The sequence below is a fragment of the Cervus canadensis genome, chromosome 21 (genome assembly GCF_019320065.1).
Source record: "Cervus canadensis isolate Bull #8, Minnesota chromosome 21, ASM1932006v1, whole genome shotgun sequence".
In the NCBI taxonomy this organism is placed as follows: Eukaryota; Metazoa; Chordata; class Mammalia; order Artiodactyla; family Cervidae; genus Cervus; species Cervus canadensis.
Window position 1 is genome coordinate 20,110,643 of NC_057406.1, and position 15,086 is coordinate 20,125,728.

General features: G+C 35.5%; 1 pseudogene; it reads left to right on the top strand.

The window, feature by feature from the left end:
* Positions 1 to 7,642: 7,642 nt before the first annotated feature.
* On the top strand, positions 7,643 to 11,029 carry LOC122423134 (annotated as a pseudogene).
* The last annotated feature ends 4,057 nt before the right edge of the window (positions 11,030 to 15,086 follow it).

The following is a 15,086-nucleotide window of genomic DNA, read 5'->3' on the forward strand; positions in this document are numbered from 1 at the left end:
CCAGAACTTTGTTCCTCATAGGTTAGGATTGATTCGTGGATTTTTAAAGTGTTATAATATTTCACTATTTAATTACTTTGTAATTTGAGAAATCTGGATTTGAACAATCATTAAAAAATGATAAAATGGATAAATACACTACCATGTAATTTTCAACAAATATTCTCTCTCATAGAATGCCAAAAATAGAGTAAATCTTTTAATATATAGAGTATCTTCCAGGCAGGCTGTATTTCATTTAGCTCTTTTCACCATCTAATATTTGTACTATATATACTAAAAACAATTTTATAAATACAAAACTGGATTTCTTTTAATAGAAAAAGAATCATACTACAAAACCACTTAAACTTTCAGATTGCATTGAATTTGAAGATGAGGGAATTTGAACACTGGAAAATGTATTGCTAACCAGGCAGGTAACACCAATAGCTGTGGAGAAACCACCCCCAACACACACCAAATTTAACATAAAAAAATGAATTAAATATTTCCCAAAACATCTGGAGACATAAAGATTATATTCTGCATAATGAATATTTTTGACCCACTTTCATTTTGATTCATTGTTGTCTTCACCTGTAGAATAAAAGTTAACATTAGACATTAGTTAACATGAATCCCAAAGTAAATTATTTCCTGAAACAATCCAGAGCCCTCCCAAATTCTATGTAGCTTACCTGTTCTGTATCCATCTTTGTTCAACAGTGTGACAACAGAAGCATGAATTATGTGCCCACGCTACCTGATAACACCTGTATCTGCGCCTTGAGATTGCACCAGTTGGAGGACAAGCTTGGTCAGAACACACAGATAGGATGAGCTATCTCGGCTGGCCTCTCACCTCTGCTTTGAGACTAGGAGGTCCTTGTTTTTATGTACGACTGGCTTCAGAGACATGATCTCAGAAAAAGGTAGCCAATGATCAAATAGCATTCAATATTCCCACACAGAAATTTTCCACTGGTTTCAGTATCTCATTTACTTCATACTGTCAGACAAGGATCATAGAGAACTAAAATGCCAAATTTTATCATCATTTCATAGCTCAAATTAAACATGAACTTTAGCAGCCAACATAAACTTGAAAACTCAAGGCCTCTTTAGACTCTCATGATGGTAGGAAATAATAAATAACTAAATCCAAAAACTCTAAGAATAAATTACTTGACACAATTTATAGATAAAAATAAAAAATATCAAACTATACAGAAATAACAACCTATATGCTTAAGAAGCATCCTAAGGATATACAACCTGATTGATACAATACAGTAAATATATACAATATTGGGTTGACTGATTTGAATAATGGTAGATTTCCATTTCTTTCTTGTGTTCTCTTTAAGTTGCCTGAAGAACCAGACAATGGCTTTCAAAAAAAGACAGCTATAACTGAAAAGCTTAAAATTTTGAATGGGTTTAAAAGTTGCCCTTTAAAAGCATCAAAGTAAAAATGATCTGTTCCACTAGCCATAGCAACAATTAAAAAAGCATTGTTTAAAAATCATTACATGTGTAAATATAATGAGAATGTCTGTGCCCTGTTTAACCCCAGAAGTAAGTGCTATTTAGGCAAGGCACAAAGAAAAAAGGATTGTGTTTTGTTGTTTTTTTTTTAATCTTTTTCTCTTAAGAAACACATAGATCTGTGCACCCGAGGGCCACCCGTGCTCTGATACTTTACCATTTTTTCTTAGAAATGCATAGAGAAATGCCCCTCTTGACATTGAACGTAGAGTAGCTCGTCTCAGCCCTGCTGCACCCAGCACTGCTGCCGCTCCTTGGACGTGGGGTTGCTCCTCTCGGCTGCCACCCCTGAACTTGGGCATGAGGATGCAACAGTTAGAACTGGACATGGAACAACCGACTGGTTCCAAATAAGAAAAGGAGTACATCAAGGTTGTATAGTGTCACCCTGCTTATTTAACTTATATGCAGAATACATCATGAGAAACACTGGGCTGGATGAAGCACAAGCTGGAATCAAGATTGCCGGGTGAAATATCAATAACCTCAGATATGCAGATGACACCATCCTTATGGCAGAAAGTGAAGAGGAACTAAAAAGCCTCTTGATGAAAGTGAAAGAGGAGAGTGAAAAAGTTGGCTTAAAGGTCAACATTCAGAAAACTAAGATCATGGCATCTGGTCCCATCACTTCATGGGAAATAGATGGGAAAACAGTGGAAACAGTGAAAGACTTTATTTTGGGGGGCTCCAAGATCACTGCAGATGGTGATTGCAGCCATGAAATTAAAAGACGCTTACTCCTTGGAAGGAAAGTTATGTCCAACCTAGACGGCATATTCAAAAGCAGAGACATTACTTTGCTAACAAAGGTCCATCTAGTCAAGGCTATGGTTTTTCCAGTGATCATGTATGGATGTGAGAGTTGCACTGTGAAGAAAGCTGAGCACTGAAAAATTGATGCTTTTGAATTGTGGTGTTGGAGAAGACTCTTGTGAGTCTGTTGGACTACAAGGAGATCCAACCAGTCCATACTAGAGAAGATCAGTCCTGGGTGTTCATTGGAAGGACTGATGCTGAAGCTGAAACTCCAGTACTTTGGCTACCTCATGTGAAGAGCTAACTCATTGGAAAAGACCCTGATGCTGGGAGGGATTGGGGGCAGGAGAAGAAGGGGATGACAGAGGATGAGATGTCTGGATGGCATCACCGACTTGATGGACATGTGTTTGAGTAAACTCCGGGAGTTTGTGATGGACAGGGAGGCCTGGCGTGCTGCGATTTATGGGGTCACAAAGAGTCAGACAAGACTGAGCGACTGAATTGAACTGAATGGTAGCTTCCTTGAATATCTTTGAGAGTGTTCCCTTCTCTTTCAATCTTTTCCAATCTTCAATAGCTCAAGAAGGATTGATATAACTTTTTCTTTATATATTTGGTAAAATTCACCAGTGAAGCCATCCAGACCTGAACATTTGTTTGCAGGGTGTTTTTTTTTGTTTTTTTTTTTTTTTTAAATTACAGATTCTATTTCACTTCTAATGATCATTGTTCAAAATATCTCTTTCTTTTCTTCTCCTCACTTTTGGTAGGTTGTACATTTCTAGAAAATTGACCGTTTCTTGTGTGCTATCCAATTTGTTGACATGTGTTCATAGTATTTTCTTATTTTTTTTAATTTCTTCAGTATATGTTATTATTTCACCTATTTCTTTTTTCTTTTGCTTATTTGGGTTCTTTCTCCTGGTGAGCCTGGCTAGAAGTATGTTGATTTTGCTTACCTTTAAGAAAAACAGCTCTTTTTTATTGATATGTCCTACTGTTTTTGTATCTATTTTACTTATTTCCTCTCTGATCTTTACTATTTCCTTCCTTCTTTGGGCTATAGGTTTTATTTGTTACTCTTTTTCTAGTTCTTTTAGGTAGTAGGTTAGGTTATTTGAGATTTTCTTCTTCCTTTTTGTTTTTTTCATTGAAGGATAATTGCTTTACAGAATTTTGTTGATTTCTGTCAAACCTCAACATGAATCAGCTACAGGTATACATATATCCCCTCCCTTTTGAAACTCCCTCCCATCTCCCTCCTCATCCCATCCCTCTAGGTTGATCCAGAACCCCTGTTTGAGTTTCCTGAGTCATAGAGCAAATTCTAGTTGGCTATCTACTTTACACATGGTAATGTAAGTTTCCATGTTACTCTTTCCATACATCTCACCCTCTCTTCCCCTCCCCCCATGTCCATAAGTTTATTCTCTAGATTTTTTTCTTTCCTGATGAATCCTGTATCACTATGAACTTCCCTTTTAGAACTGCTTCTGCTGTGTCCCATAGATTTTGTAAATATCTTTTCATCATCATTTGACTCCAGATATTTTCTGAGAGCTAGTTTGAAGGTTCTAGCTGGGAAACGGAGCTACTCATATACCCTTGACTGAAGACTAGTCCTCCTCTATCAGATATGGTTGTCCTCTTCGACAGAGCGTGCAGCTTCAGGAAGGACACACATGGAATGTTGAGAGAGGAAAAGGACACCCGCCTAGCCAACCAGATCAGCTTAATAAGCCCTGGTGATCAATGGGGTGACAAATGTCACAATCAGATCACCCTCATATCCTCCAGGTATTTTCGAACTTTCTCTTCCATGTCATTGTTTACCCATTAGTTTTTAGTATCCATGTAATCTTTTTTTTTTTTTTTCTTTTACTTTCTGTGATTTATTTCTAGTTACATACAGTTGTGGTCAGAAAAGATGTTTGAAATAATTTCTGTTTCTTTACATAGAAATGTAATTTCATTACATTTCTTGAGGCCTGTTTTTTGTCCTGGAATGTAATCTATCCTTGAGAATGTTTCACGTGAACTCAAAAAGAATGTGTGTTCTGGGCTTTTTATATGTAACATCCTGTAGACTTCAATTAAGTTCAATTTTCTATTGCGTCATTAGTAATCTGTTACCTTAATGATTTTATATCTAGGAAATCTGTCCAGTGATGTCAGTGGGGTGTTAAGGTCTCCTACTATTATTGTATTCCCTTTAATTTCTCTTTTTATATCTGTAGTTTGTTTTATGTATTTAAGTGTTGTCATTTCCTATACCAGGGGATCTTCCAGACCCAGGGATCGAATTTATGTCTCTTGTGTCTCTTGTATTGGCACGCTTTACCACCAGTGCCACCTAGAAGCCATTCATATATTGAGTTCATATATTCTCAAGTGTAATATCTTCTTCTTGTATCTCTTTATCACTCTACAGTGTCCTTCTTTATCTTTCATTATGAACTTTGTTTTAATGTCTATATTGTCTTATATGAGCGTTGTTACATGTCCTTTCTTGTCATTTTCATTTGTATGTTCTATGTATCTTGTGATTTAAGTCATATTTTCCTCCCCTTCCCATTATTTGGTTAGGTGATATTTTTAAAAATTATCTTTTCTTGAACTACATAGTTTGACTTGAGTCTATGTTGTTATGTCAAATATTCCTAGTACAAAATAACTAGACATGATTGGAGGATGAATTCATGAATGACATAATGCCTATTTAACATTTCAATCTTAGTCATGGACAGGTATTTTATTAATATATTGTTCTTATTTTATTCTTTCAAGGGAATGCATGTTTGTCAGAGAAAATATGAAGATTCAATTTTTTTATTTAATAAGAATAAAAGTGAATATAAGAACTAGGACAGAGAAATAGAAATGTCATTTTTGAAAATGATGGTCTTTGTTCCAGGTACAATATGGTTGGAAATGTTATTCTGCAGAATAATTAGTGACAAATATCCTTAAATACTCACTGAAAATGGGATTATGATTTTTAGAAATTTTTCTATGACAGTAGAAGTGAAATAACAATGGATGTGAAGGAAAGGTGTATTCACTGACAAGATTTAGCAACCTAATTTTAAAAATAAAACTTGAGGTATTCTAAGTTTGCAATGTATGTGACCGAGAAGGAAACAAGATAACTACATAGGTGATTAAATGTCCATCTCCTCAAATCTTATAGAATAAGATAACAATTTCTCAGAGGCATTTAAAAATGGAAAATCTTAATAACACACTTAAGAGTTCCATTTGCCCTATTAATTGCAGCCCAAAGTCTCCTATTTTCTGGAGGTGTGTGATAAGCTAAACTCTCTTCAAATAGCCTAAGTGTGAGAATTTCCTGTTCAAATTTGAAGTGACACGTTGATGACAAATCAACATTTTTCCTTCTTGCTTCACTCAGAGCCTTCACAGGGCAGTCTGTGAAGGTCACAGACATTGCTTATTCTTGTCCTGGATTTATGTTTTTAAATTTCTCCTTTTATTACCCAGCTATAGCAGGCCTCTTTTATGAAAGTAACCTGACCTCCCCACTAAAGGATGCACAACTTTCTGGCCAACAGAAGGCATGTTTCCCTCCTCTCCTGTCTCTCTACTAGACCATCTCACTTAGTGGGAACTAACAAATGCTAGATGCGATGCCACTGAAGTATAGTTAATATACAACGAAATCAAGGTAGAGCATTGTTTTATATTTTTTATTTTTTTTCCATTTATTTTTATTAGTTGGAGACTAATTACTTTAGAGCATTGTTTTTTAATAATTTGGGGGTAAAAAGAAATCATAAAATATCAAATATGATGGACCGTTTCTCCAAGTATTAAAGTTATTGGCTGTAGAATGTTACTCAAGTGCATACACACAGGCATATATGGATTTGTATATAATATTAAGTTAAACCCATAGACCTCACGACAGGGAATAATAAGTTTGGGATTTTATGATCAGTAGAAGGTAAGTTTGTTTTGTATAATAATATGTTAATATATTTTTGCTCAAACATTATAAATAGATTCTTGGAAAGGAATTCATTGTATAGCAAAGGCCAAACATGATTCCTCATATGTGTATTAGATTGAACTAAAGAACCTAAATTTTTAATAAAAATCAGGTTGAAGTAACTTCCTAAGGGCTAATTTAAACTTAATTGTAAGTAATGATAGTATGCTTTTAGAAATCAAACATTGCATAAATGATATACTATACTAATTAAAGATGCTGATATAAATCAGAAAAGTCCCATAGAAATGAAGACTAAAATAATAATTAAAATTATTGAGACCTTGTAAGTGCCAGGTTGAGTGTTCAGTGTTACACAAGTTATATAATACATAAACCTATTTGCTTTTAAGATTAGTAATATAAGTTTCTAGATAATAACTTTTTGAAGGTCACATTTTGTAAATTTAAAAGCTGTAATTCATTGCCAGATATTTCTGACTACTGCATCAACTGTCTGAATTATTAAGTTATGTTATCTGTATTTTTCATAAGTAATCACCATCACTTATACAACTAAAATGACCTTTACTAACTTTAACATCTATAGGATCTTTCTGGAAGTTTGAACCAACGGTGTCTTCCATAAATGACCTATACTTATTTATCATTTTGTGGTTCAAATTTCAACCATTAAATCACTTATCAGCAACTTTTGTAAAATAAGAATTTTTTAGTCTTTTTATGTCATTTTATTTTTCTTATATGTGTTTAGTGTGCCATGTAACTTTTTCCAATGTGTGAAGCGTTTCCTCAATTTTTAATGATTTCTCACAACTCCTCAACCATTCTAAATAAAGCCCATTTGTTACCCCTTTCAACAATAAATGTAAGTCACTAACTAATGTAATTTAATGCAGGAAATTGTCGCATATGCCAATATTACTCTCTCCTCATCCTTGAAGAACTCAGTTTTAATCATTATTGAATTTCAAAATTATCATAAATATAGGTGAATCTCTCTAGTTAGTAGAACATTTTAATTTTCATACAAGCACTATGATGGTTTTAAAATATTTCTGTGGAATTTGATTTTAATGAGGGTATTATTAGTCATAAACTTCTTTATTCCTCCCTAATTTATTGCTTTTCATTGTTTCAACCAATAATATATTGTCAAATACAAAATATCTTTTTAAGAAAGTATTATATGGTGAAATGCTTGTTTAAAGTACTGAGGAATTTAGAACCAGTCTTTAAGTTTGTTCAGCTGCAAAGTGAGCACTAAGCTCTTTGCCCCACCCATCTTATTATACTAAGGTTCTTATCTCAGAGACACCACTCATTACTCAGTTCACTTTGAGCACAGTCCTTGACCTCACTCGATTGCAGAGATGAATAAACCAAGGAGTAACCTATGCAGAACTGGAGGCAGTCAAGAACTCAAAGAGGCAGAAAATAAAACCTAAGGTTTTTAAAAGTTCCAGTTCAATAACTGACCAGAAATTAACATATGTAGAATTAAATCTTCAAAATGCTTCTCAGAACCTTCACAGGGATGACAAGAACTACCACTCGAAAGGTAAAACACTTGCTAGTCACACAATGGAACTCTTCTGGGGGTGCAGCTGGGGTGCCGAGGTGTGGAGAAAAGTAGGGGATAAGTTCACATACCTTTTTCATGTTGAGGAAGAGAGCTTAAAATTGGTTATGTTATTCTAATGTGAAATCCAAAGGCTACTTTTATTCTGACATTGCTATAATTTGAAGTGTTTGATCAGCAACTCATGTAGCATTACATTTGCTGAAAATGCAACATATATTAGAGAAAGACTACAGGGGTAGAAATGGGCTGGGGTCCAAGTTTATATCCATAACTCCCTGTTCATGTGGGTTCTAGTGTATGGAAACTCTAAGCAACTGTCCCCATCACTCCTTTCTCACTGTTTCCTTTTCTCTGCCTGCAGGTTCACCATCACCTCCAGAAAAGCTCACTGATGGGATCCTGGGAATCATCTGCCTTGCCTGATGTCCACTGTGGAGACAACGATCATTGTTACTCCCTGTGAGTACATTTTTGAAAAACTGGAAGGGGACTTTTCACTTTAATGATGGTCAGTCCTCTAAACATTTCATAATATTATAGAATGTGCCTATCATTAACATACATGCATTTACACTAAATGCATAATATTATTCTGAATGTGTCAAAAATACATATTCAACACAGGATAATTACAGAGAGTACATATATGTATATTCTGATTTCATAACTCAAAAGCATGCTTTAGGAGATTGAAAGAGCTTATTGAGAAACACAAATTAATTTTTTTAATTAATTTTTGACATTGGTAAGAGATGGTGAAATCTGTTCCTTTAGATGTCTGAAATGTATTTTTTCACCAAATCTTCATTACCTAATTAATTTTTCTTGGTAAAATCAGTTTTATTTCAGGTTACTCTAATCCTAAACAATAAACTGAATTTCAAACTCACAACTGAAATTTTTATGATTTATTTAGAGCAATATTAATTTTTATAATGATTATTTTTTTAGCTACTGTAATACAGGAGCAGAATAACTCCTCTCCAATAGCAAGATTCCAGAAAGGTACATAATAATTTAAATCTCTGATGTAAATGCAATTTGTATTTTGTCCCTATCTTAGGCTAGTGAAAAAAGAAAAGATTAAGTCATAGAACATAACATAAAATCAGGCAACAAACATTCCTAAGGAATGATCATGGGAGAGTGCTTTCCCTAAGCAACAGTATGATCACCATGTCCATTGTTGGCAAATGACTCCAATTTTCACCTGCTGTAACATGGTAAAAGACAAATAATTTTGCTATTCTAAAATAGAAGTTTCATTTCTTGATTTTCAAGATGTGTTAAGAGAAGATAATGTTTGCTTTATATGGAGACATAAATTGGGGTATGAGAGACTGACCCTGTCTGTGAATGTATGAGTGAGATTTGTTTTATATGTACCATCCTTGAGGGTGCATAGATATGTTTTATGTATATAATATATATATATGTATATACATACATACCTGTTTATATCTATGCATACATGGAAGTTAACTTCTATTTTTTAAAATTCAAATTGCCTTTGAATAGTAATTCATAGTCTTTCTCCAGAATTTCGCTGTGGTTGTTGTCCAAAAGAGTAGTTTACATATTCCAACGATTCCTATTCTATTCGTTTGTGGAAAAAAGTGTTGAATGCGACTTTGATGTCCTGCACTACTTAGAATTCTATTCTGCTTTATATAGATAATGAAGAGGAAATGATAAGATATTAAACGTTTCCAATACTTTGTTAAAGGCTTGATTCGGTCCATATTATCTTTGTTAGAATTCACCTTTGATTTTGTACATATTTGTAGTTTGTCTAGTGATATTTGTATTATTATAGAATTTGTATTGTATACAAATATTAATATTTGTAGTTTGTCTAAGATCTATTAATACTCCATTAAACAATGGAATATGACTTTATGATACTTTATTTACATTTTTAAACCATTAATGCACGTTTGGTGATTTCCAGTTCTTCTGCTCCTTGTTAGCAGGTGTTCTGATGGACCCCCTTGTAAGGCTCACCTGTGTTGCCTACACGATTTTCTCAACACAGGAGGAAAGGCTTACCTGTGCCACCTCCTACAGCCAGGTCAATTACTCCTTCTTATCCCTCAGGCTTAATGTTAGATACAATTCACAGCTGTCAATATCCCCAAGTTGTTATACAAGGTGTATTCTTCTGTGGGATCTCTACAATTAATTCATGTCTTTGTAAATTTCTCTTTGTTAAACGGCTCTCAAAAAAAAAAAAGAATTTTCCTCATTAACATTAGAAAACAGAGAAACTGATAAGTATAAATGTTTAAGTTAATTTTGAATCAAAAGTACAGACATTGGTTAATATTTATGGCAATATTAAAAGCTTCCAGCTTTCAACTTTTTGTATTTTAGTGTTACATTAGAATTACATGCTCATTTATAGCATGTTAAAGAATGAAAGACCCTATAAAAAAAACACATCTTTACTTACCTTTTAAAAATTAATAAAAACATTCCATTAAAAGCTGTTCAAGTGAAAATTCTTTATTTGGGGCTAGAAATTTCTGATATCCCTATCAATTATATCATGGATTCCAGTCTCTTGTGAAGGTCGCGGTCATCCATGGATGTGGCTAAATGGTTCAACTTGAAAACTACAATAAATTTTTCTAAAAGATTGCTATATAGAGGGGGAAAAATACATAAAGAGAAATTTTTTAAAACAATATAAATGCATTTGTTTTAGTCAAATTATAGAAAGCTGAAGGAAGATGTTGAAAGTTAATAAAATGTTGATATCAATGTTGAAAAATAGGCTACTCTGTAGTCCATTTTCCTAATAACAAACTCATTGAAATTTTGTTAAAGACATAATTAACCATTTTAAAATATCTTGTATTCCAGTTACTTGGAAAATGCCATTGTTTCATGAGTTGTCTTCATAGACTATAATAGAATTATGCATTTTTTTCTATTACAGGATAGAAGACTATTTACATGGTGAACGTACTGTGTTATACTAACCTTATGGGGAATAAGAGCAGAAAGTTGTCAGTTTCCAAAGGCATATAATTGCAAGCATAAACTTGAGAATTAAAATGTGAGTTTGGATGCTTGTGAGTAACTTGACCTTCTATGAAATGGAAATAATATTCTGATTGTATAAAATTTTAAATGAATTGTATTATTTTTTTCTGATAATTAATGTTTTTTCAAAAACAATTGAAATATAATTGTGTGTGCTCATTCGCTCAGTCGTGTCCAACTCTTTGAGACCACATGGACTGTAGCCTAGCAGGCTTCTCTGTCCATGGAATTCTCCAGTTAAGAATACTGGACTGGTTCTATTTCCAGTTTTTAAGGAATCTCCACACTGTTCTCCACAGTGGCTGTACCAGTTTGCACTCCCACCAACAGTGAAGGAGGGTTCCCTTTGCTCCACACCCTCTCTAGCTATTATTGCGTGTCAACATTTTGATGGCGGCCATTCTGACCAGTGTGAGATGATACCTCATTCTGGTTTTTGCTTTGATTTCATTTCTCTAATAATGAGTGATGTTGAGCATCTTTTCATGTGTCTATTCACCATCTGTATGTCTTCTTTGGAGAAATGTCTGCTTAGTTCTCTGGCCCACTTTCTGATTGGGTTGTTCACTTTTTTGGTATCCAGTTGCATGAGCTGCTTGTATAGTTTGGAGTTCTTTGTCAGTTTCATCTGCTGCTGTTTTCTCCCATTCTGAAGGCTGCCTTTCCAACTTGCTTATAGTTTCCTTTGTTCTGCAAAAGTTTTTAAGTAGAATTAGGTCCCATTTGTATTTTTATTTCCATTACTCTTCAAGGTGAGTCATAGAGGATCTTGCTGTAATTTATGTGAAAGAGTGTTCTGCCTCTGTTTTCGTCCAATAGTTTTATAGTTTCTAGTTTTACATTTAGATCTTTAATCCGTTTTGAGTTTATTTCTGTGTGTGGTGTTAGAAACTGTTCTAGATTCATTCTTTTACACATGGTTGACCACTTTTACCAGCATTTGAGTCAATTGTAATGAGGTGGATGAAAGTGGAGCCTATTATACTGTGTAAAGTAAGTCAGAAAGAGAAATGCCAGTATAGTATATTAACATATATATATGGCATTTCTTATTTTTTAGAAATGCGAAAAGGCAGAATGGCTGTCTGAGGAGTCCTTACAAATAGCTAAGAAAAGAAGAGAAGAGAAAGGCAAAAGAGAAAAGGAAAGATATACTCATTTGAGTGCAGGGTTCCAAAGAATAGCAAGGAGAGATAAGAAAGCCTTCCTCGGGGATCAGTGCAACGAAATACGGGAAAACAGCAGAATGGGAAAGACTACAGATCTCTTCAAAGAAAATTAGAGATACCAAGGGAACATTTCATGCAAAGATGGGCTCAATAAAGGACAGAAATGGCATGGACCTAACAGAAGCAGAAGATATGAAGAAGAGGTGGCAAGAATACACAGAACAGTACGAAAAAGATCTTCATGATCCAGATAACCACAATGGTGTGATCACTGACCTAGAGTGAGACATCCTGGAATGTGAAGTCAAGTGGGCCTTAGGAAGCATCACTATAAACAAAGCTAGTGGAGGTGATGGAATTCCCGTTGAGCTATTTCAAATCTGAAAAGATGATGCTCTGACAGTGCTGCACTCAATATGCCAGCAAACTTGGAAAACTCAGTAGTGGCCACAGAACTGGAAAAGGTCAGTTTTCACTCCAATTCCAAAGAAAGGCAATGTCAAAGAAAGCTCAAACTACCACACAATTGCACTCCTCTCACCCATTAGCAAAGTAATGCTCAAAATTCTCCAAGCCACGCTTCAACAGTACATGAACTGTGAATTTTCAGATGTTCAAGCTGGTTTTATAAAAGGCAGAGGAACCAGAGATCAAATTGCCAACATCTGCTGGATAATCAAGAAAGCAAGAGAGTTCCAGAAAAGCATCTATTTCTGCTTTATTGATTATGACAAAGCCTTTGACTGCATGGATCACAATAAACTATGGAAAATTCTGAAAGAGATGAGAATACCAGATCACCTGACCTGCCTCTTGAGAAACCTGTATGCAGGTCAGGAAGCAACAGTTAGAACTAGAGATGGAACAACAGACTGGTTCCAAATAGGAAAAGGAGTATGTCAAGGCTGTATATTGTCACCCTGCTTATTTCACTTATATACAGAGTACATCATGAGAAATGCTGGGCTGGAGGAAGCACAGGCTGGAATCAAGATTGCCAGGAGAAATTTCAATAACTTCAGATATGCAGATGACACCACCCATATGGCAGAAAGTGAAGAAGAACTAAAGAGCCTCTTGATGAAAGTGAAAGAGGAGAGTGAAAAAGTTGGCTTAAGGCTCAACATTCAGAAAATTAAGATCATGGCATCTGGTCCCATCACTTCATGGAAAATAGATGGGGAAACAGTGGAAATGGTGGCAGAGTTTATTTTGGGGGAGGGGGCTCCAAAATCACTGCAGATGGTGACTGCATCCATGAAATTAAAAACGCTTACTCCTTGGAAGGAAAGTTATGACCAACCTGGACAACATATTAAAAATCAGAGACATGAATTTGTCAACAAAGGTCCGTCTAGTTAAGGCTATGGTTTTTCCAGGAGTCATGTATGGATGTGAGAGTTGGACTGTAAAGAAAGCTGAGTGCTGAAGAACTGATGTTTTTGAACTGTGGAGTTGGAGAAGACTCTTGAGAGTCCCTTGGAATGGAAGGAGATCCAACCAGTCCATCCTAAAGGAAGTCAATCCTGGGTGTTCATTGGTAGGACTGATGCTGAAGCTAAAACTCCAATACTTTGGCCACCTGATGCAAAGAGCTGACTCATTTGAAAAGACCCTGATGCTGGGAAAGATTGAGGGCAGTAGGAGAAGGAGACGACTGCAGATGAGATGGCTGGATGGCATCACCGACTCAATGGACATGAGTTTGAGCAAGCTTCTAGAGTTGGTGATGGACAGGGAAGCCCAGCGTGCTGCAGTCCATGGGGTCGCAAAAAGTTGAACATGACTGAGTGACTGAACTGAGCAAGCAAGGAGAATGGGGAGCTCATGTTCAAAAGACTCAAACTCCTTGGTGGATTTCGGGGAAGGGTTATTAAAGACTCAGGGAGATAGTGAAGGCCAGGGAAGCTTGGTGTGCTGCAGTCCATGGGGTCACAAAGAGTCAGACACGACTTCGTGACTGAACAACAACAATAAATCAGGATGTAACTACAGATTTACATTCCATTTTTCTAGATTTTAGAGAGCTCAAATTTAGATGACAGTTAAAACTTAAAATACAGTAATTCTTCTGAAGGCTTCCCTTGTGGCTCAGCTGGTGGAGAATCTGCCTGCAATGTGGGAGACCTGGGTTTGATCCCTGGGTTTGGAAGATCCCCTGGAGAATGGAAAGGATACTCACTCCAGTATTCTGGCTTAGAGAATTCCATGGACTGTATAGTCCATGAGGTGGCAGAGTCGGACACGACTGAGAAACTTTCACTTTCATTTTCAACTCTTCTGAATTATGGACAAACATTCTAAAATACCTACTGTTAACGGAATTATGGTTTCCTCCATTACAATAGAAATGACACAATGAGATTATAAGGAAAAGAAATAAATAATGCCTAGATTTAGCAAACTTATCTAAAAGTAAAACTCAAACATTGAAGGTACTCTTGACAAGGCCTAAGTATTCAGCGTTGATGAATGAATTGAAAGCTAGTTAACAGCATGGGGATCATGTCCTTTGTCCCCTATTATCTTTCAGAAAATGAAAGCAATTCTCAGAGGTACTTGCCAAAGGACAACCTAACTGATACACTACATATCCAAAGGCTCCTATACTCTGGAGCTGTGTGATGAGGCAAACTGTCTTCAAAATACCCAAGTGTAAGAATTTCCTGTTTCAGTGACACGGTGATAAGAGGTGTACTTTTTCCACTATTGCTTCACTCTGGACCTTCACAAGGCAGTCTGTGAAAACCATAGATTTTTTTTTTTTTTTTTTTTTAAGCACAATAACCTGGCCACCCATGAGAGGAGGCAGGACTTTGGCCTGTAGAAGGTATGTGTCTCCCTCTCCTTCCTAATTCTTCATCTCATTTAGCAGGAGATTACAAATGCCAGTGTGGTTCATTTAGGGATAATTGCTAAGCAACCAAACTAAAGAGATACTGGTATCTGTATTTGATATTTTGGTAGTTTAATTTGGGGGGAAAGTAAGAAGAAAATATGAAGTATTTGGGAAGATTTCTGA